Raw genomic sequence first — 22,905 nt, forward strand, 5'->3', positions numbered from 1 at the left:
ATAAATATATTCTTAAAGACTGCTGATTAAAAATCTCTGCACTAAGTAGTTGTTGGTAAGTGGTAATAATAATTGTGAAAAGGATGAACGAAAATCATGAAACATTTGGAGGTAAAAATGAAACTTTAAAACTTTTGGCTGTTCCAAACCTGTAGAAGAAGAGAACATAAAATGACAATTTGATGTATAAACTAAAGTAAGAATTCTGTACAATAGATATCATTGTACAACAAGACTATTGGCCTTAAAGGCAGACGACAAGACACCATCATTTTTATTTGTCACACACTCCATAACCATGCATGGGCATGTATGTCAATATATATGTGGCTATATTGCCTATATATGTGCACATTCTCTACTCTCTAATCCACATATGAGTTTCAAGCTTAATTACCAATGCACTTCTTAAAACATTATATTAATAATATCTTTGATTTAATTGATTACATTTTAGGATAGATTATATAATATATATTTTAATAGTATATATTGAAACGAATATAAAGACTTTATATTGCAAAGACAGTCAAATGAGTGTGTAAATTGTATAAGCCAAACTTTGTAATTAAATAAAGAAATCACTTAATAAAATGTCAAAATCTTTTGCTAAAAAGTTTGTTGTGTGTTCACATACGGTATATCAACTTGCACTATAATGAACTACGTACATACATCATACATCAAAATCCTTATGAGTATTATATTGAAGCTAATTAAGGTTGCAGTCTTGTCTCGAATACTTCAACCTTCTACCAACCCATCTAAATCTAAGACTTGATCATACGAAATAAGCAAAAGTCAACATTAGATGTAAATAGTTTTTTTAAATATAATTATTAAGCTAAACTATAGTTAAACCATCTTGATAGCTAAATTATAGTTTAGTATAGTTAGTCCATCTTAATAAAAAGAACATCATATTAAGGCCTGTTCACTTCAGCTTAATTTCAGTTCAGTTCTGCTTCTAATTTCCTTAATCTCATAAAATATTCATTTCAGCTCAATTCAGTTCAGTTCAACTCTAATCAGTTCAGCTCATCAGTTCGGTAAATGTGAACAGACCCTTAAATTTAATGTTGTTTTCTTACCTTAAATTCAAACAAAGACACTAGTGGTAAATGGCCAAAAAAAAAAGGGGGGGAGTTTAGACTTTTAATTAGTCAAGTAAACTTACCTTTGCAATTACAGCTTTTGATGCCTTGGCTTTTTGAAACAAGCAAATAGTAAAAGCATATCTACGGATCTACCCCATAAGTTTTTCCCACGTATATTATTTTTTATTTTTTATTATTTTAATCTTCATATTTTACATAAATGATCATAATCAAGAGTGAAAATTACGACCTCAAGAATTAAGCATACTGAATTATCAAGCAAAATCGTACCGTAAATAATTATTATCGATGAATTTTTGGTGGGTCACAAGCCAAAATATAAAAATATACTTCTAGTAAGGTCGACGCCAAAAGACATAATTTGCTGAAAACTTATGATTTTGTTTGATGGCAGTTGTCACCTTGTGTTAGATGAATCGGAATGCCTGAATTTATACACATGGGATCATAAATTATTACTAATTCCATTACTAGATAGTTGAGTATAAACAAATGTACAAATTATTTGGATCGGACCACTATATATCATTGATATGAGATGTATTTTGGCCTAGAAATCTTTTGAGAATTAGCAATTAGTTGCTAGATGTGTTAACTATTGTATCATACGTAGTACTCCGTATTATGTAAAACTAGCTTTTGGACCCGCTCGATGCTTAAGTTATAAATTTATTTGAAACCTTACAAATTATCTTGTCACCAAAAAAAAAAAAAAAAAAAAAAAACCCTTTACAAATTATTTGAATGAATTATTTTATCGTCTTTTGACATATTATAATATTTTATGAATTAGTGGTAATAGACTAATAGTTGTAGAAAAATGGCTTAAAATCGTAAAATCATATCTCTATCGCATGATATATTAATCAACAATTTGTATAAAAAACTACTTTGTAAATACCAAACACTTATTATAATTTTACAATTTTTACATCAAATGTGAAGGCATGATATTCTTCTTTAGTCTTTACCAATATATGTCTCTTATATTGCGCTTAATATCTTCAAAATTAAAGCCCCATGACACGCAAACAATGTCATCCCATGGAATTTCCATAGTATTCTTGCCACCTCAATATTTTCCTTTTCAATCATCATCCTCATTGTTGTAGAAATTTCACATAGAATTTTGAGAGATGTTTCTCTAATTTTTTAGTTTTTGAAACTTAATGAGTGTGAAAAAATCTTTATTGAAAATTTGTATTTATATAAGAAGAGGGGGAAGATAAGGGGTCAAATTAAAGAAATGAATTATGAATGTGAATAAATTGAATTGATAGATGGAATAATGAGAAGAGGAGAAGGATTAGGAAATTTAATTTGTTATTAAATTAAAATAAAGATTACAAAATATAGAAGTTATTGAGAAATAAAGGGGGAGATGAAGAGAGAATTTCTTTAAAAACATAAGAAGGGAGAATGAATAAAGAAAGGTGAGAAAGAATGATGACATGTGTCAATTTTGATTTGTGTTTTTAAATACTATAAAAATATATAATTAATTTAGTATTTTGAAAATTATAAAAAAAAAACGCGTGGTAAAATATAGTAAAGTCCACTAATATATGAATGGTAATAAGTAATTCCAATAAAAAAAAAAAAAACAGAGATTGTATATATCTATATGCTCCGCTTGCAAACTTCTTTTCTTTTCTAAGTTGTTGATTTTGACTATTTAAATCCCTTCTTTGGCCCAAACTCTCATACATACACTTCACTTAAAAATTTCACAGACTTGTTTTAATCCTTTTTTAGTCAAAACATCTTTCAATCAAACACCATTGCAATAACTTGACCATTGAATTAGATGTGTCAGCAGTTGGTTTAGATGACATATTATTACAAAACCGTTTAGTTTTGTAATTTGATGTTGAAATGCTGTAAAAATCAACAAAAAACACTTTTTAAGAAGGATATTAATCTAATATAGTCAAAGTGGCCAAGCTTAATTTGATGGGAATAATATGAGAATGAGATATAATCATGTCAACCAACAAAATAATTTGTCCAACTTTCATACTTTTGATCCAACACTGCTGCTGGTAAAAGTGGCAAATCGCTTTCATCAACAATTATAATAATGGACAGTGTTAATATTTCATGTTTCATGTTTACTATATTTGCTACAATTAGCATATGTTTTGGCAATATGACATGTAAGGTGATAGCAGACGATTTGGTCGTATGGGAATTGGGCCGGGCCTTGTATCTAAGGTGACAGCCCAGTCTATCATAAAAGTTTAGACACCAGTACAGCAGATACTTTGACATAGCCCATTTCTCTATCATAAAAGTTTAGATACACTGATGCTTTTACATTATTTGTATTCAGTGTTCTAACTGGGACACTGGACTTGTGCTTTAGGTTTCTTTGCATAATTGTTACTTCCTCCGTTTTCTAATATTTACAACACACATTTTTTCACGGTATTTAAGAAATGTGGGGTTTACATGATATAATACACTTTAAAATTATTGAAAATCACAGTGAAGAACATTTGTTCTTGAGAGAAAAATAGAGAGAGAAAGAGAAGAGAGAATTTTTATTGATTGATTGATCAAAATGATCTTAGGACAGCTTACACATATTTATAGAAAAGTTTGTTACAAGCAGCTAACAACTTTACTACAAAACGCATCATTCTGTTATTGCATAACAGAATCGTAACAAACTACTGCTGACTCTTCATCTGACGTGTCATGATGATTATCATCATCATCATCCCCCCTCAAGCTAGGGACTGTATCTAGATACATACCTAGCTTGGACTTCAGCTTATTATGCTGTAATGACCCTAGAGCTTTGGTCATGATGTCTGCAAGCTGTTCTGCTGAAGGAGTGTATGTCAACTGAATCAATCCTTCAAGAACTTTGTCACGAGTGAAGTGACAATCAATTTCTATGTGTTTGGTACGTTCGTGAAACACAGGATTTTTACCAATGTGAATAGCACTTTGATTATCACAATGTAAAGTCACTGGTTTCAGATCTGTCACACCCAATTCTGTAAGAAGCCTGACCAACCAAGTAGTCTCTGAAGATGCTGAAGCCATTGCTCGATACTCAGCCTCACTTGAGCTCTTGGAAAGGGTTGATTGCTTCTTAGATTTCCAAGATACAGGGGATTTGCCCAATAACAAGACTTATCCTGTAACTGATCTTCTAGTATTGGGGCATGCTGCCCAATCTGAGTCTGAATAGGCTTTCAGAGTCAAGTGATCTGCAGCATACAAAATAATTCCTTGACCCAAGGTGTGAGAGACATATCTCAACACATGATTCAAAGCCTGCACATGATGCACTCTAGGCTGATGCATGAATTGACTCAGAGTCTGTACTGAAAAAGACAAGTCTGGTCTTGTGTGACTCAAAAAGTTTAACTTCCCTACTATCTTCCTGTAATGTTCAGGATCTGCATACAATTCTCCATCATCAATCATAAGCTTCACATTTGCAGGTAAGGGAGTCTTAGCAGCCTTTGATACATCCATATTACAGTCAAGAAGCAACTCCTTTGTGAATTTCTTTTGTGTCATCACAATACCACTCTGCAATCTACAGATTTCTATCCCCAAGAAGTAACTCAGTGTTCCCAAATCCTTGATACTGAATACTGAGTGTAAATGTTCCTTGAACCAAAGTATTTCTGCTTCATTTGAACCTGTCACTATTATATCATCAACATACACCACTGCTACTGTGATATCATCTGCAACCTCCTTAAGGAACAAGGAATAGTCATTTTTAGACTGTTTATAACCCATATTCTGCAACTCAGAATTCAACTTTGCATACCATTGCCTGGAAGCTTGTTTAAGTCCATACAAAGACTTATTAAGCTTGCAAACATAATTTCTTGGATTATCAACACCTTGAGGAACTCTCATATAAACTTCTTCTGTAAGTTCTCCATGCAGAAATGCATTATTAATGTCCAACTGATACAAGTTCCATTTCTTGCTTGCTGCCAAAGCCAATAAACACCTCACAGTTGCCATTTTAACAACTGGTGAAAAAGTCTCAAGATAATCAATTCCATATCTTTGTGTAAACCCTCGAGCAACCAGCCTTGCTTTTAACCTCTCAATGCTTCCATCTGCTTTAAGCTTCACTTTGTAAACCCACTTACAGCTAATTGGTTTTTTTTCTTTTGGTAAAGGCACCAACTCCCATGTATCATTAGCAACCAAAGCATCTAACTCTTTCTTCATTGCTGCCATCCACCCTGCATCTTGAGAAGCTTCTAAGTAGCTAGATGGTTCTGAAATTTCTGAGACTTTGTTTATCAACACTTTCATTGGAGAAGGAAGTACATCAAACTGTACAATATTACACCAGTGACTGCTCACAAAATCTGCTTCACACACATATTTATCCAAATATGCAGGTCTTTTCTTTGGTCTGTCTGATTGTCTCAGTTGAGAAACAGGGTTGGGTATATTTTGTGGAGCTAAGGTTAATGGTTTGGGAATATTTTGTGGAGCTAAAGTGTTTGAGGTACTAGACTGACCAATTTCTGCAGAAATGACAGTATTATCATGTTCTGTAGTCAGAATATCAGAACAGTCTTGAAATGGCTCTGGTATTGGGTAATTAATGTCTAGGTCTAAGGGTGTGTTTATGGGAAGAAAAATGGGATATTTGGTGGTGTTGTCTTGTGTTTCATAGTGAAAAGGTAAATGCTTCTCATAGAAAACTATATCTCTGGAAACAATTATTCTTTTTGTCTCTAGATTAAACACCTTAAAAGCTTTCTGATCTGGTGGATAACCTAATAGAACACAAGGTGAAGACCTCTCATCAAACTTTGTTCTACCAGTTTTCAAAGTTGATACATAACACAAACAACCAAAAACCTTCAAGTGACTCAGATCTGGTTTCTTTCCATTCAACAACTCATATGGAGAAGCAAAATTCACTGAACTCAATGGCATTCTGTTGATTACATGAGTAGCAGTCAACAAACACTCACCCCAAAACCTTATAGGTACTCTAGACTGAAAATACAATGCCCTTGCAGTCTCTAACAAATGTATGTGCTTCCTTTCCACTACTCCATTTTGCTGTGGAGTATCAGGACAAGATTTCTGATGTTTAATCCCATATTTTCTGTAAACCAGCAAAATGTCTCCCTCACATAGCTCTTTTGCATTGTCACTCCTTACACATAACACTGAACTGCTGTATTGTGTCTTAATAAAAACAAACAAATCAGAAAGAATTCTCACAGCATCAGTTTTATTTTTCATAAGAAATGTCCATGTATTTCTTGAGAAATCATCTACAATGGTAAGAAAGTAACTAAAACCATCATGTGTCTTATTCTTATAAGGACCCCATGTATCTACATGAAGTAACTCAAAACATTTCTCAGCTCTAGACAAACTTATAGGAAAAGGTTTCCTAGTCTGCCTAGCCTTATGACAAACTTGACAAATCACTTCACTTCCTACTTTATTGTCAAAACCAGAATTAACAAGATGCAACTTATTTAAAGGCATATGCCCCATTCTAAGGTGCCAAAGTTTTGCATCTTCAGCAACTTTACCAACTTTAGCTGCATCTGCAACTGCAACTTCCTGAGTCTGTATCTTCTCTGACTTTGTCATAGTTCTGTCATCAACAGCATATAACCCAGACACCAATTTACCAAGAACCACTGACTGACTCAAAGTTGGTCCCTGAATTAAGCATTTATCATGAGTAAATACTATCTCACAATTTAAATCTCTACATAATCTATGAGTAGAGATCAAATTGAATTTCAACCTAGGCACATGCAAGACATTCTGCAACTCAATACCATTATCAAAGAGCACAGTTCCAATATGCTCAACTATCACATGCTTACCATCAGCAATAGTAATCGTGTTTGGACTTTTATCAAACACTTTATAATTCTCAAACAAGTCTAAACTTGAACAAATATGGTCTGTGGCACCACTGTCAACAATCCAATTTTGATTTGAACAAGTTAAGAAACATGTACCTGCCACATGTACTTGAGATTCATCTGATTCCTGAGCCTGTAGAGCCTTAAGAATACTGCTGAACTGATCTGAAGAGATATGAGTAACATGTTCTGCTATCTCCTCATTTCTTTCTTCCATTTGAGCAACTGCTGCAACCTTCTTGACTTTTCCTTTAGCAAAAGTTGAAGGATATCCATGGATCTTAAAACACTTGTCAATTGTATGTCCAGGAATTCTACAATGCTCACAGTAGGGTCTCTTTCCTGCTACCACCAATCTGTTTCCATTAGATGACTGAAAAGTCATTCTAGAACCCTGATAATGATTCTTATAATTCCTTTTATAGTCTGCAGCAAACACCATAGCTCTATTACTTGATTCTTCATCAATCAAGCTTGCTTGTCTCTGCTTTTCTTCTTGTATGAGCAGCTTATATGCCATAGAAATGGTTGGTAACGGTTGCATCATCAAGATGTTAGTTCTCACAGCAGTGAACTTATTATCCAGCTTCATAAGCAACTGAACCAGCCTTTCTTCTTGCTGTTGCTTCATGAAAATTTGAGTGCAGATACAACCAGCGCTTGTACAAGAAGGTAATGGATTCATCTGATTGATTTGATCCCAAATAGCCTTGATCTGAGTGAAAAACTCAGTAATAGAAGTTTCTGGACCTTGTTTTAAATCTGTCAAGGATTGTTGCAAGGTGTATAACTGAGGTCCTGAGGTTTGAGAGAATCTCTCCTCAAGATCCTTCCATATTTCCTGAGAAGAAGTCAAAAATAAAACACTCCTAGCAATCGAATTCTCCAAGGATCTCAGAATGTAAGAAATGATTATAGCATCACATCTTTTCCAAGCACCACAATTTGGATCATCTTCAGCTGGTTTTGGCAAACTTCCATCAATGAAACCTAATTTATTCTTCGTTGCAAGTGCAATGATCATACTCCTCTTCCATTCACCATAAGCCTCACCAGAAAATTTTTCAGAAACAATAGGCAAAGCAGTATTCTCAGATGGATTGATGTAATAAGGCGAAGTTGGATCAGAAGTTACTGGAACTGACGAATTTGCCGCCATTTTCAATCAAAAAATTGTGTATAAATGGATGAAACAACAGATTGATTGATTCAATCTATGATATTATCAAAGAAAATTACTCAAACTCTCACGATTTCTTATAGAAATCTGCAGAAATTCAAAGCTACTATAATCTGATTGTTTGATTACAATCAACAAAAAAAAACGTATAAATCTGACTTGATGCGGAAGAAAATCAGATCAAAACTGAGAGATTAGAACAAGAATCTTACTGATTTCACTGTAATAATCGAAGAATTTGAAGATCTTTGAGCTCCTGCTCTGATACCATATTGAAAATCACAGTGAAGAACATTTGTTCTTGAGAGAAAAATAGAGAGAGAAAGAGAAGAGAGAATTTTTATTGATTGATTGATCAAAATGATCTTAGGACAGCTTACAGATATTTATAGAAAAGTTTGTAACAAGCAGCTAACAACTTTACTACAAAACGCATCATTCTGTTATTGCATAACAGAATCGTAACAAACTACTGCTGACTCTTCATCTGACGTGTCATGATGATTATCATCATCATCAAAAATGAGGTGAGTAGTTGTTAGGAGTGTAATTTAGTGAACCATGTGCTTTAAATAAGGAAAATAGTACATGTTTTCTCTAAAATAGTACATCATTTTAGCGAAGTGTTGCAACTTGCAAGTATTAAAAAATGGAGGAAGTATTTCATTTGTTTCTAATTAGATATCATTGGAAAAAGTAGCGCATTGGTTTATTTCTCAAGATGCGTACAATAAGATTTACAGTATGTTTTATTAAGTACTCTCTCAGTCCCTCTATTTTTTTTCAAGTACCCTTTTTTGACTAGCATATCTGCCATTACATATATTGATCAAAAATATCTTTATGTGCTTGTAGCTTCTGAAGGACCGCGCGCGCTGACTCTTCGTAGTTTGAAAGTTGCTGCCCAGCGTGATTTTGGTTCGGTCCAGTATGAGCTCGAACTATGCAAGACAGCAAGAGGCACAAAGGTGTGGGCTATGTCAAGCATACTCTCCAAACCCACTTAAATCACTATTAACTTTTTTTGGCTTTGGGAACAGTAAGTCAAAGAAGTCAATTGTCTAAACTTCGTTGCACAAAGATCTCAAATACCATTTCATTGAACTCAATTGTTATTCGAGGATGATAGTTACGTAACACGGTAATACGAGTACTAGTATATTTATTTAGCGTGAATTTATATATGGAGGAAATACCGAAATATAACGCAACGACCTTGGCTAAGACAAGTATACATGTAACTGATTCAACTATTTAAGTGATTAAATATACAAACATGTTTCACGAAATTAATCTTTGAGCAGATTCCAGGCATGAGTTTTGCAAATCACCTCGGCAACAAAATTACATCATCCGTTTTACGTATGTTTATTGACATTAATTAGTAATAATTTAGGATACTATTCACATGACCTATTTTCAGTTTTTTTTTTATTTTTTTATTTTTTTTTATTTTTATTTTTTTACATATATATGGAACCTTTTAGATCCGCCTTATGGTATATGCAGGGTCTTGTGTCTTGATTACCACTTCTTAAGACTTTAATTGAACCAACTGATTTAGTTGATCGTCCACTTTTTTATTTTAAAATCTTCTCCTATTAAAAATTGAAGAACTAAACCAACTAAATAAACGTGTCAATGAAATGATGATACAAATGAATTTTTTTTTATATAATTTAGATTTTCAAATTAAAAGTTGATATTTTATTATAAAACACAATGTAACATATAATCTTTTATGCTTTGTTTGGATAGCAATTCAAAGAAGGAAGGAAAGGAAGGGGAGGGGAAGAGGAGGAAGGGAAGGGAAAAGAAAGGGAGGGGGAGGTTAGATCCATTTTCCCTCCAAATCTCTCCAATTTGGAGGGATTATGCTTATTAAAGAGAGAGGGAAAATGGATCCCTCCCTCTCCTTCCCCTTCCTTCCTCCAATCCTTTACCCAAACAAGAGAATTTATCCCCCTTCCTTTCTTTTCTCTTCTCTTCTTTTCCTTCCATTTCTTTCTATCCAAACAAAGTGTTAGTTAATTGATGAGCAAAAATGTTAAAGTCATTTTTAAAACAAAACAAAGATCATGCATCACACATTCACACAAATCAATTGGTCAAATTAGTATGTACTCTAAAAGAGGAAAGAAAATGGTGAGTCAAGTGTCACCCTTGAATCCTTGATAGAGTCCATGACTTTGCCTTGCAAATATTTTATTTATTTAATTTTTTTTTGAATTGAATAGTGAGGGGTGATTTTATTAAATAATAATAATCATTCGGTACTTACAGTCATCCCTTAAGAGATCTAAATTTTCAATACAAGAATTAGACACCGTACCCCTAAACAAATGGCATCGCTTGAACTGCTCCTGGATAATTTTAGATATCTTTGCACCGTTCGTGACGGAGTTTTATTGATGTATAGTCGCAAAAGTGATAAGACTTGATTGGTCATCAAGATCTGCAAATTTGCAAGACAAATATTCTCACTACAAGAAAACAGGGAAATAGCGACGGACTAGTTACGACGGACACTTTATTCTGTCGGAAAAGTGAAAATTTCCGACGGATTTTTATTCCGTCGGATATTTCCGACGAAGTCGATAATTCCGTCGTAAATCCGTCGGAAATTTCCGACGGAATAAAAATCTGTCGGAAATTTTCACTTTTACGACGGATTTTTCCATCGGAAATTACATTTTCCGACGGATAAATAGTCTATCGGAAATTTCCAACGGATTTTGCGACGGAATTAATATATATTTTTTTTTTAAAAAAAAACCTTAAGAAAACCCTAAATCCTAATCTTCTCTTCCGCCCCTTCTGACCTTCTCCCTTCCTCTTTCCTCTTCTCTCTCCTCTCCCCTCTCCTTCTCTATTCGTTCTCTGAATCTCTGCTCTCTCCTCTTCTTTCTTCTTCTCTTTCCTCTTCGTTCTCCATCCCCGTTCTCCTTCTCCTCTTCGTTCTCCTTCCCCCTTCTTTATCCTCTTAGCTTCTTTCCCCTCTTTATCTCCCACCACCAGTACCACCCACCAGCACCGACATCAACAACACCAACACCAACAATAACACCAACATCGACTACGAAAATCAACAACAAATTCCTCCAATTTCGCCCTTTCTCTCTCCTCATGAAGAAAACAAAGGTTTTTAGGCCAAATTCGACCATGAAAACTCTAGATCTAGAGTTTTTGTGGTCGAATTTGGCCTTCTAAACCCAATTTCAAGGTTTTATTATGTCGAATTAAGGTATGTGTAATTTATTTTGATTTTTTTTTTATTGCTTTATCAGTTTTTTTGAATTTTGGTGTTGGGTTGGGATTCTTTTTTTTTTTTTTAATTTTTGGGTTGTGGTTGGCTTGTTTCGGTGCCGGTAGTGGTGGTTTTAGGTGGGTGGTTTTGGGTGGGTTCGATTAGGGGGTCGGTTAGGTGGGTAGGGGTTCTGGTGGGTGTTTGTGTGGGTGGTGGATCGGGTTAGGGTTCTAATGGGTGTGGTTGTGGATGTGGGTGGTGGATCGGGTTAGGGTTCTAGTGGCTGTGGGTGGTGGATCGGGTAAGGGGGGCTGGTGAAACGGGTTATGGGTGGGCTGTGGGTGTGAGTGGTGGATCAGGTTAGGGGCTGGTGGTGGGGGGTGGTAGCTAGTGGTTGTCGGTGGTAGATCTGGTGGTTGTGGGTGGTGGGTGGTTCTGGACTGCTGATGTTGGGTTTTTTGGTGGTTGGAGGTGGTGATACGCCGTGCCCGTGGAGGCGCGGCGTATTTTTTTTAAATTTCATAAAAGCAATTTCAGACGGAAATTCCGTCGGAAATTTTCGACGGAATTGAATCCGTCGGAATTTTACGACGGATTGTTGCGGTACCTGAAAATATTTTTCCGGCGGATAATTCCGTCGGAATAGTGTTTCCGACGGAATTTTCGTCGGAAAAGTTCATTTTTCCTACAACATATTTTCCGACAACCACTTCCGACGGAATTCCGTCGGAAACCCTATTTCCGACGGATTTCAGGGTGTTTCCGACGGAAATTTTCCGTCGGAATTTAGCCTATTTCTAGTAGTGTCTAAATATGCACCCCTATACCAACAGACCCGCAATTCCCCTTGCAAGACGAATCTTCTAATTTGTATCCCTACACACACTAAAAACAAACAAACAAACAATACTATATCCTACATGGAGGGACTGATTACAATCACCATACTGCTGGTGATCTGTACTGGCTAAAAACATTAAATTTCCTTGCATGTATTTAGATAAACTCAAATACGCACAATTGTTTTTAAGTGTGTTTTTTTTTCTTTTCTTTTTTTTCATTTGTTTTTTTGTTTTGCCTTTTTATCAATTTTGCTCTCTTAGAATTCTTCAACAAGCGAAAACCGGTTACATGAGCAAATAAATAAATTGTCTAGATACACCATGTACGTACGTGAAAACACGACGGAGGTTGCGAATTATGACATCTAACGTTGTAACTTGTAAGTATTGCGGCTATTCAATCTAAGGGTCCAAATCCATTGATTTATAATCCATAGAAGATGATTTCTGTGATAAAATACATTGAACTATTAGTTTAGACAATTTAAATGCAAATTGATCGAAACTGATTTTTTTTAGGTGGAAATAAATTCAGGATACAAGAAAATAATAATAGTCTTGAAAAAAAAAAGAGCATGGAAGCGAAATATAGTTAGGGCAGCAGACCGTCCAAATAACACGAACATGATGGGTTTGGGGTCTTGGGGACCCATTTTACATTTGGACCTTCGATTTTACACAATAATAATGCAAGCACGGTATGTACTATGTACCAACTGACCTCGCACATTTAATACACTCGTAGCTCTTATTAAAGAAATTATAAAGGTAGTTGCCCTATTCACTGCACTATATTTCTCCACGTTATTTGCTTGGTCTACATATATAACTTGATTTATTTTTCACCACAATTTAATTTAAAATTAAGGATTGTTTGGAGAAATATTAGCCAACTTGTTATGGTACTGTTTTAATAGATATGATAATCCAAGATAATTAATAGATAATGGTCTTTTATGTTTTCTACAGCGTACCGTAAAAGAGATATAAATAGGTAATTATAATATACACAAGCCAACACAACCCTGGTCTTAGAGTTGTAAGGTTTGTATATAAGCACTTAATAAATTTTTAAAATGGTGTTATTTTGAAAATTTATGGCTAAATCACACATCTATCAACGTTTTGCTAATCTTAAAACATGGGAGTGTATATTAATTTTATTTAGATGTAAGACTAATTCTTAATACGTTGCTTTTTCTCCCTTTTCTTCACCGAACAAAAGTCAAGAAAACAATTGAAACTTCGTTTTTTATTGGTTTCATTTGAATACAATTATAAATAAATAAATTACAACTACTTGTAGATGTTTGCGCATGACTTCATTGATGTAAATTAGAGGAGTCCATTTGATAAATTGTTGCTTGGGGGAAAGCTAAGATCGTGAATAAGTATTTAACTTAAAAACATACATTTCTTTATTACTCTACCCGTTTCTAAACAGGCTATATATATTTGACTTTTTTTTGTAAAAAATTACTATTTACATATTAATTTTAACCAACGTTTTTTTAGTAATATATAAAACAAATTTAATGAGTTAAGAAAAAAAAAATCTAAGGTCAAACTTACTAGTGCAATGGCATATATGCCAAGTTTGATGGTGTCAATTATTTAGGAAAGGATGGAATAAACTTACTAGTGCAATGGCATATATACAACATATACACATAAAGATACCAAGCTTGAGTGTTATCTGTTGGAGTCTTGAGATTGGAGGTTCAATCCCCACTTGAAGCACCTTATCATTCCCCCCTTACTCGATCTTAAAGTGCTTAGCCCACACTCAGCTCGGCCACATTTCCCCTCTTATTCTTAAAGTACCAAGCCCCCAAACTCGTTTGGATTGGATTATCCAGTGAAAGGTTTTAGTTTGATAGATTAGTTTATCTTACGCTCTTACCTAACATAAAAGATACTCCCGTCTCATAATAGTTTGTATGAACACGAGGTAGTAAGGCGTAAGAGATAATATAAATACACCATAATTGATGGGAGTATTCCAAAAAAGTGTTGCAACTATTCTGAAATACGGAATAGATGAAAATAGAAAGTGTTCAAGCAATTCCAAATAAACACGAACAACTATTTTTTACTAAAATTGTTAATATATTCTAGTCATTTTATCCAAATTCTGAACCAAAAAAAAAAAAGAAAAAAAAAAACAAATTCAAAATTGAAAATTTCCGTCTTGGTAAAACCTCATTAAACTTCATCTTTCTCACAAATCAATGTCAACTTTCTTATTAATCAATGTCAACTTTCTTATTAATCAATGTCATATTCCTCACCAATCTCATTTATGTTTAATCATTTATCATTTATGTCACTCTCGATACAAAAAACTAATCGTTGGTCAAAATCGAAAATGCAAAATTTTAATTAAACTTACTCCGTATTCCTTTTTTCATTTGTTTTTTGGCAATGACATAATATTTTTCTACTTAATTCCTCCCTCTTTATAAATAGACCTACATCTCCAACTTACTCATATTTTACATACCAACTCCCAAAACACCTCTACTAGTCCACTCCAACGTTCATCACACCACTTACCATTCAAACTTCCAAGCCATCAACACTCAGCCCGACCCGTTCAAGTCAAAGCCCGATGGGCTTCCCAACCGGGTATGCCCAACAATTCCTCCCAAAATTCTTCATAAACTCCCTTTCTCTCTTCAATTCCCTTAAACCTTTCATCCACAATCTCTCAAGATTCTCGGGTCTCTCCCATTTCCTCGAACCCGAGATTTTTTGGCCCGAACCCTGGCCCGATTCCAAGCCCGCAACTGCCACCATTATCCAAGAAATGCTACCCGTCATGAAGTTCAACGACGTCGTATGTTCATGTTCAGCCGGGTCAAACCAGCCCGAGCAATGCGCGGTTTGTTTGTATGATTTTCGAAATCACGAGGAGATCCGACAGCTGACGAATTGCGGCCATATATTTCATAGAGAGTGTGTGGACCGTTGGATGGATCATGATCAGATTACGTGTCCTCTTTGTAGGACACCCTTTGTGCCAGATGAGTTGATGGAGGTTTTTCATGAAAAGCTTTGTGCTGCTGCTTCTGTTTCTGCTATTCCTGAATTTGGTGGGGAGTTTTCTGTAATTAATAATTTCTTGTAGATTTTTGGTTTTTATTTTCTTAGGTTTTTCTTTTTAGGAGTATGAATATGAATTGAACTTATAAAATTGTACAACTGTATATAGTACTCATATAGTTCTTATCTTTTAAGGCTAAGAACAATTCAATTTTGGTAATTGTAGTTTTATGATTAGTTAATAATATGGTCATTGATGGTATAATCACTATAATGTTAGATTCCTGCATTGAGAATTGAGAGGTAATTAGGTAAGAGATTTCATATTCCTTTCGTTTCTACTACTTCAGCCTGTTCTTTTGAGCGTTTGAGGAGCGGAGTTGAGCAAAGCATAGCAGGTGTCAGCAAATTATTAATACTCAGGGCCTTCTTCCGGTTTGGTTTTATTTATTTATTTTACTTTTTTGTTTTTCTTTTATTGTGAGCTGAGACACTTACTCTTTAAAGTAAGAAAACATTTAGAAAAAATGAAGCTTTTATTTTTTTTTTTTTTGAAATGGTTTTTTCTTTTATTATTATTATTATAATATACTACCTCCGTTTTTTATTAGTTGACACGTCTTGACTTTAGCACTATTCACACACTCCTCTTTGACCATATTTTATGATTTATACGTAATGAAAAATATAGCCATGTGGGGTCTTGTTAGATTCGTCACAATATATATTTTCAAAATATCAACTTTTTATAATTTTTACTTATTGGTAACTAAAGATATTAACGTTTTGATTTGTGCATTGACAAACGTGACTAAAGAAACGTGTCAACTAAAAAGAAATGGAGGAAGTATATACATATATATACATATACATATAAAGTATAAATAGTGTTTTAATATGTTATTACATATGGCCTTAGAAGTTGTTATAGAGTTATAGTTTTTGTTTGCAAAAGCTCTTGAATGTAATTTATGATATTCATCAATCGTTATGACTTATGAGTTTGGGCCGTAGGCATGTTCCCATCATCGAGAAAGAGACTTATAGAACAGCTTACAATTCTAAAGAAGGTGCCATCCTAGCTTAAACGGAGTATCAATGATGCCACGATCCACTAAACAAACAAAATACTAAATACATAATGTCCACGAGACTCTAGTATTAAAGACCGTTACACAAACCCACTAAACAGACAAAATACATAATGCCACGATACTCTTATTCAAAATACATAAACGAAGTATCAAGTTTATTGTGTGTTTTAATTTTTTATTTACTTCTACATACGTAATTTTAACTGATATCATCTTTGATATGGGACAACTCACGTGAAATTTTTACAGGATCTCAAACACTAGCTAAGATTTGATGTAAAAAATACATAATCAGTTGATATCTCTATTTATTGTCGCCCTTATCAGTACGGCTGTACATCATAATGAGCATTGGCTACGTACATTGTTATGCATTTTGTCACGTCTCACGTAATTTACAAGGGGAGGATGAGGTTGTAGAAAAGCCACGAGATTCTTTAATATTAGAGTTATGCCTGGACTAGAAATCCTTCTAGAACCTTGTTACATGTGATACATGATTTAGATACGACAGACATAAAAATAGTGTGGGTCGATCGACAAAATTAGTAAGCCACAAAGTAAGCTTTTAGAATTATGAGGTTGTTTGACAATTGTTTTTTCCCAAAAATTATTTATACAGTAGTTAGCTTTTGGTTTTCGTCATGTCTCGTGGTTTGTCCAAAATAAAATAAAGTTGAATTAGAGTATTTTTATGTAAGGTTTTAATTTAGCTGTTGTTCAGTACTTTGTAAACAACAATTTTGCGCATATACTATCTTATTTGTATATTTAGAGTAAGGACATATTCTCTTCAGCCTAAATTCAGTTCAGTTCTGTTCAGTTCTTAATTTTTCTCCTCCTATAAAAAATTCAGTTCAGTTCAGCTCAATTCAGTAAATCAGAACAAGCCCTTAATACTCCTTCATTCTGTCGTATAACGGAAGGAGTGAATTGAATTTTAAACATGTTTGTAAATGTATAATGCTGCGTACAAAGTAAGTAAAACAACCAATGATGTGATTTCGAGTTGGAGTCTAAAACGTAATATCTCTAGCACGGTTGCAAGATGAAGATAGAAGCATGTCCGTGGGAGTTTCGGTTTCAATGGAGCAAATAAAACCACATTCTTTCTGTGATCTAAAGATGACTTTCCAACACAAAAATAGGGAGCCCGAAAATCATTGCATGCTGATATTTTGCCAAAAGAGGGAGTACACAAAGGAGGTACTTTGTGGTTAAATGGAATTAAAGTAGATTTGCCTTTTGTGTTTTGTATACGAGCTTCTTGTTGGATAATAAAGCTCATTTAATGTACATGAACTTGTGCTTTAGGCTTTTGCCTTTTATACTCGGATATTATCAACTTATCAACAAATACATAAATTAATAAATACGAAGTGAATAATACTCTGTATTTGTAATTAAGCTAAGTAAACCAAATAATACAGAGTAATAGTGAATAAAACAATTAATATTATTACTCTGCATTTGTAATTAACTTAATTAAGCCAATAATTAATAAGCCCATATAACCCAAACTTTTAAATTAAGGGATATGATATCGAAGTAACAAAATAAATAAGAGGTAAACACGCTCTACATTCCGGCTAGATTTAATTTGGATTCAGGGTATGACCCCGATACCAAGTTAATTTAACACCCTGATAGTAAAATTCAAAACTAATTAGCGGATGTAATTAGAGGCATAAATCAATTGGACCTCTGATTATAATTAAGGATTTAGAATTATACATAAACCAAAATGTAACTTCATATGCTACATTGCTATCAATTAAAGGTTGGTCACTTGAGGCAGATTATTTTACTAAAACTAAGTGATGATGTTTGTAGAAAGGTGTTACATACCTATGTTGCCTTACTAAAGATGGACTTTAGATGTGTGTAGTTAAATAAATTGTTAGGTTTGATTGGTGTACATGTAATTCAATTAATTAAATGCTATCTACAAATTGATTGATCGAATACAATTTGCCCACGCCATAAGCTTATAACCAGAGCTCAAAGCGAGGTTTTATCCAAAAATCAATTGGTAATAGGAGGATTAGCCAACTAATTGGGTTATAAACTTAAAGCCCCTTGCTTTCACCTTTTAATGTGGGATCGGACTCACACTTGCGACTTTATAAAATGCAATTCATATTCACCGAATACTTCTGTAATAGTCTATACAAAGTGTACTTGTATAATTTAGTGGTCTACCATGTAAATGTCTATAAAAAGTGTGCAATCTACTAATTTACTGAGTTAGTAGAAGTAGTTATCTCCGTCTTTATTAGTTGAGACTTGACGATTCCAGGTTGTAAGACTTGTAACATATATGTCCTCGTTACAGAGACTCACTGTGACTAGTACGGCCCATTGTTTAATACGGAGTATGTGTAATGAATTTTTTTTTAAAAAATAAAATCTTATTTATTCCCAATGATAAATTATATGCTAAACTTGGTATTTCCAACGCAATCCATATTTAAGAATATGGTGACTGGTGAATTGGTGATGCAGTTTTTGGAACTCAAGCATAGAGGATACAGCCCCCAGAATATAAGAGAAGAAGCAGGACTGCAATTACAAGTGTAATGTGCGTTGTAAGAATGAGCAGAAATTTAGGGCATTTGATTCTTAACACTGAAAGCTGTTAGGAATATGCGGTTTTGAATTCTGAACCAAATTTCAGTAACAAAATCTTCCATTTTTAATTCTCAACTTTTGGAATTGCAAAGTATTGGGTATTTGGTCAACAGTTCAACATCGTTTCCATTATTTGAGTGCCGAATAATTTAAAACCAAAGCCAGGAAAACAATGATATTTAAGCCCAAATCATAAAGCAACCCAAGCCCATTTTTTGAAAGAAAATTCAAATTAAATGTTACACACAAATTCATGTACGTGGCTGATTACACCGTGTGGCCAACCATCATGGAGTTACTTTGTTAGTGTTATATAAGTTATTCAGTCACTGTTTAAAGGTTATTTCATTAGTGTTATAACTTATAAGAGTTACTTCCTCGGTGTTATAGGGGTTACTCAATCTATATTATAGGAGTTAGTCAATCAATATTTTAGGAATTATTTTATTGCGGATATATGGTGAGGCCAGCTACATACAAGATGCTTTGGGTTTTAGCCACAACCATGGTGAACTAATTGCAATAAATTTCGATTATGATTCTATATGTATTATATGAAGGCATAAAGTATACAAGAACCATTTATTTATAAAATAAAAAGGAACAAAAAGGTACTTGTATAAAGTTCAATAAAGCTATTGGGTATCGATATCAAGGCTGGGCTTTTAACTATGTATGGCTGTATCAGCCTTATAAAACTCTGTACCCCATACATACGGCCCATACATCTTGTTTCAATATATATGCCTATGTCCAATTTTGATTATCCTTACATTTAGGAGTCCAATTTCTACAGTTTATTATCTGTTTTTATTATTATGATCATTTGGTCACTGTCAACTAAACAAGTTCAAGTACATCTAATTAGCAGGAAAATCAAGTTAAATCTGTTGAGATGTCATGCCAACAAAGATGTTACTTTCTTTAATTAATAGAACCTTGTTTTGCCATCATGGGCTGTTATTGAAAAAACCTTGAAGAAGATGAGTGTTATTTAGATGAAATACTACAAGAGGGGGGGTGAATTGTAGTATGGAGCTTGCTAGTCACTTTTCGCGGAATTAAAAGAAACTTAACACAATAGAAAAATAGTGCAAGAGAGATTTTACGAGGAAAACTTCCTAGGCCAAATAGGAAGTGAAAAACCTCGACCCCAAGGGATTTTGACTCAAAACATTCCACTAAAATAGGCCAACGACTCTGTTACAACCTATGAGGAACTAGAGCCTCTACCGAGTTCCTCAACGAACTCATATCCCCAACAACTATTCCCTCTAATAGTTGCTGCTTGAAATCTTCCCTCAAAGACCTCTCTTCTCACTCAAGACTTCACTCAAAGCCTTACTCTTTCTCTTTCTCTCAAGCTTCACTCAAAGCTTTCTCTACATACAACGAACTCACTCAAGTTCTCGCCCCAATACAAGAGTCCACTCAAACCCTTATAAATTCCCCATTACAAGAGTTCACTCAAACCCTTAAACAACTCTCAAATACATATAAAAGATATAATGTATAAAACTAATATGTTGGACACTTTGAGATATGTAAGGAACTTGGAACCTGGAGGAACTGGCTTACCAACGTGGAGAGAAAATATATTTCTTTTCGATTTACTGCTCTACCACTTGGGATAAACTCCATTATGGAATGACTCACTTAAGCCAGACAGTTTGGAATGAATGAAAACTTCTCTTTTTATAGTGCTTCAAAGACAAACCCATTCACCCCATGATCTTCAACCATAATAGTAGTGCTTCCTAAATTCTAGGCATTATCTCCATTAACTCCATGAACATAAGAAGTAATGGAAGACATGGATTGGAGTTAAAAACATGTTCTCCATGATCTCCTTATTTTTCTCCAGTAAAAAGTTGTTTCAAATTAAACGTGAAAAGTAATTTTTATTTTTCCAAAAACTTAATAAATAAAAAAATAGAAAATATAAAACAATTTAATCCTAACCGAATCAGATTTTTATCAATTAAAAACTGATTCAGATTTTATTCATTAAAAATAAATATTTTATAAAAACTATTTTATCCTAAAATAACTAACACATTTAATATGAAATATTAAACCAATTAGAGATTAGATAGGAAGCAACTTAAAATAAATCCCTAAAATATAGGAGAAGATAAGGAGAATAAAATATCTTTTTGACTAACAAGAAAATCAGATTTTATTTAAAAACTTATCTTTTATAAAATAAAATCTATTTGAAAATAAATAATACTTAGTCAAAACTAATTACCTAAAAAGTAGGCAAAGATAATGCAATGACTATTAACGTTGAAAACTGACTTTTAGAGCTGTGCAAACTCGTGTTTCTCCTATACACGAATTTTAGACTAACCCGTAAGGAACTGGCTGGTCAGCAATACCCAGTTCCTTCCAGACTGTCAGTTCCTTTGAGATTGAAGTTCCAATTTAGTTCCATAGGCATGTTCCAAACAATTTCTCTTGTCCAACATACTTACATGATTCTTAGAAAAATATACTCCTATTTTTCCAGTCTTCATGTTTCTCTTATGAAGCTTCTACTCCGATGCTTCTGTTCCTGTCAAGGAACTTCTCTTTTCTTGTTCCCCCTCAGGAACTGCTGCTTATTCCTTGCAAAGAACATCTTCTCATTCTTCTTAGGAACTGCATGTAAAGTCTAACTATACGTTTGTATGTTTAGACTTCTTCTCTTTGTGTTCCCCTGAGGAACTCAAGCACGATCCATACATTGTATGTAGGGAACCATCTTCTATAATGATCTAACCTGTACTCAATCATCTTCATGCTTCATGACTTGTTCATGCACATCTTGTTTAGGGTAAAAATACCCCAGGTACGTGGCCCAATCTCATAGTGACACGTGGCCCAATAAACAGGTGACACGTGGCCCTATGAGAATGTGACACGTGTCCACTGGTCATAGTGACACATGTCAGCCATCTCTAAATGCCCCAATGCTAAAATCAGAAAGAGAAAAGGGCCCTGATGACCTCAGGCCCAAATCCCGAGAAAACCTTGAAAGCCGTAAAACGGCGCCCCTTACGACACGTGGCGACTTCTGATTGCGCAGCCAATCATGTCACGAAATTCTAGGGTATAAACCCTAGAGGGGTACATGTTCTCACCCCTATAAATACCCCAATCATTTATGATGGGAGGGGGATTTGGCGACATAACATAAATACAGAGCATCAAAACGCTCCAACTTCTCTCTACTTTCTCTCTCTAGCCTTTTCCGTTTCCGTTCACTAACTTGAGCGTCGGAGGCGAATATTCCGTACACCGGAATATTCGTTATTTTGCAGGTGTCCGAGTCTCATTGCCAGCAGAGCGTGACCAGTATCCGAGGGAATCACAAAAAACCCCGAAACATCTGGCGCCGTCTGTGGGGATACTCGTCCGTTATGGCAATAGACGGTCAGGCACCTAATTCTGGACCTCGTCCAGGCGAAGATGGATATGTAGAGGACATACATACTACCATACACTCAAGCAATCCTTTGACCGCCTCATTTGAAGAGGCCGAACAACCTTCCCCGGCTGCTTTAATGGCCGAGCTGACTAAGCTCCGCAAGGAGTTAGCGGCTGTCCAGCAAAAAGGGGGAGGAAGTATCTCTAAGAAAGCAAACAACAAGACCAATGCAACCGATGCTGGTAATACCCCATTCCGTCGTCCGCACGGAAGATCTCCCCGAGTCCCTCGGACCAATTTCTCTGACCTGCTGGCGAAAACACAGTCGGCTGGGGGGAAGGGCAGACAGCCAAAAAGAGTAGAGGCTGAACCGTCCCAGCGTTTTAAGGATGCAAGGGATTACATTCGGCACAAACAAAGGGAGAGGGCCGCATACTCTGAC

The sequence above is a fragment of the Chenopodium album genome, chromosome 20 (genome assembly GCF_948465745.1).
Source record: "Chenopodium album chromosome 20, dcCheAlbu1.1, whole genome shotgun sequence".
Taxonomy (NCBI): domain Eukaryota; kingdom Viridiplantae; phylum Streptophyta; class Magnoliopsida; order Caryophyllales; family Amaranthaceae; genus Chenopodium; species Chenopodium album.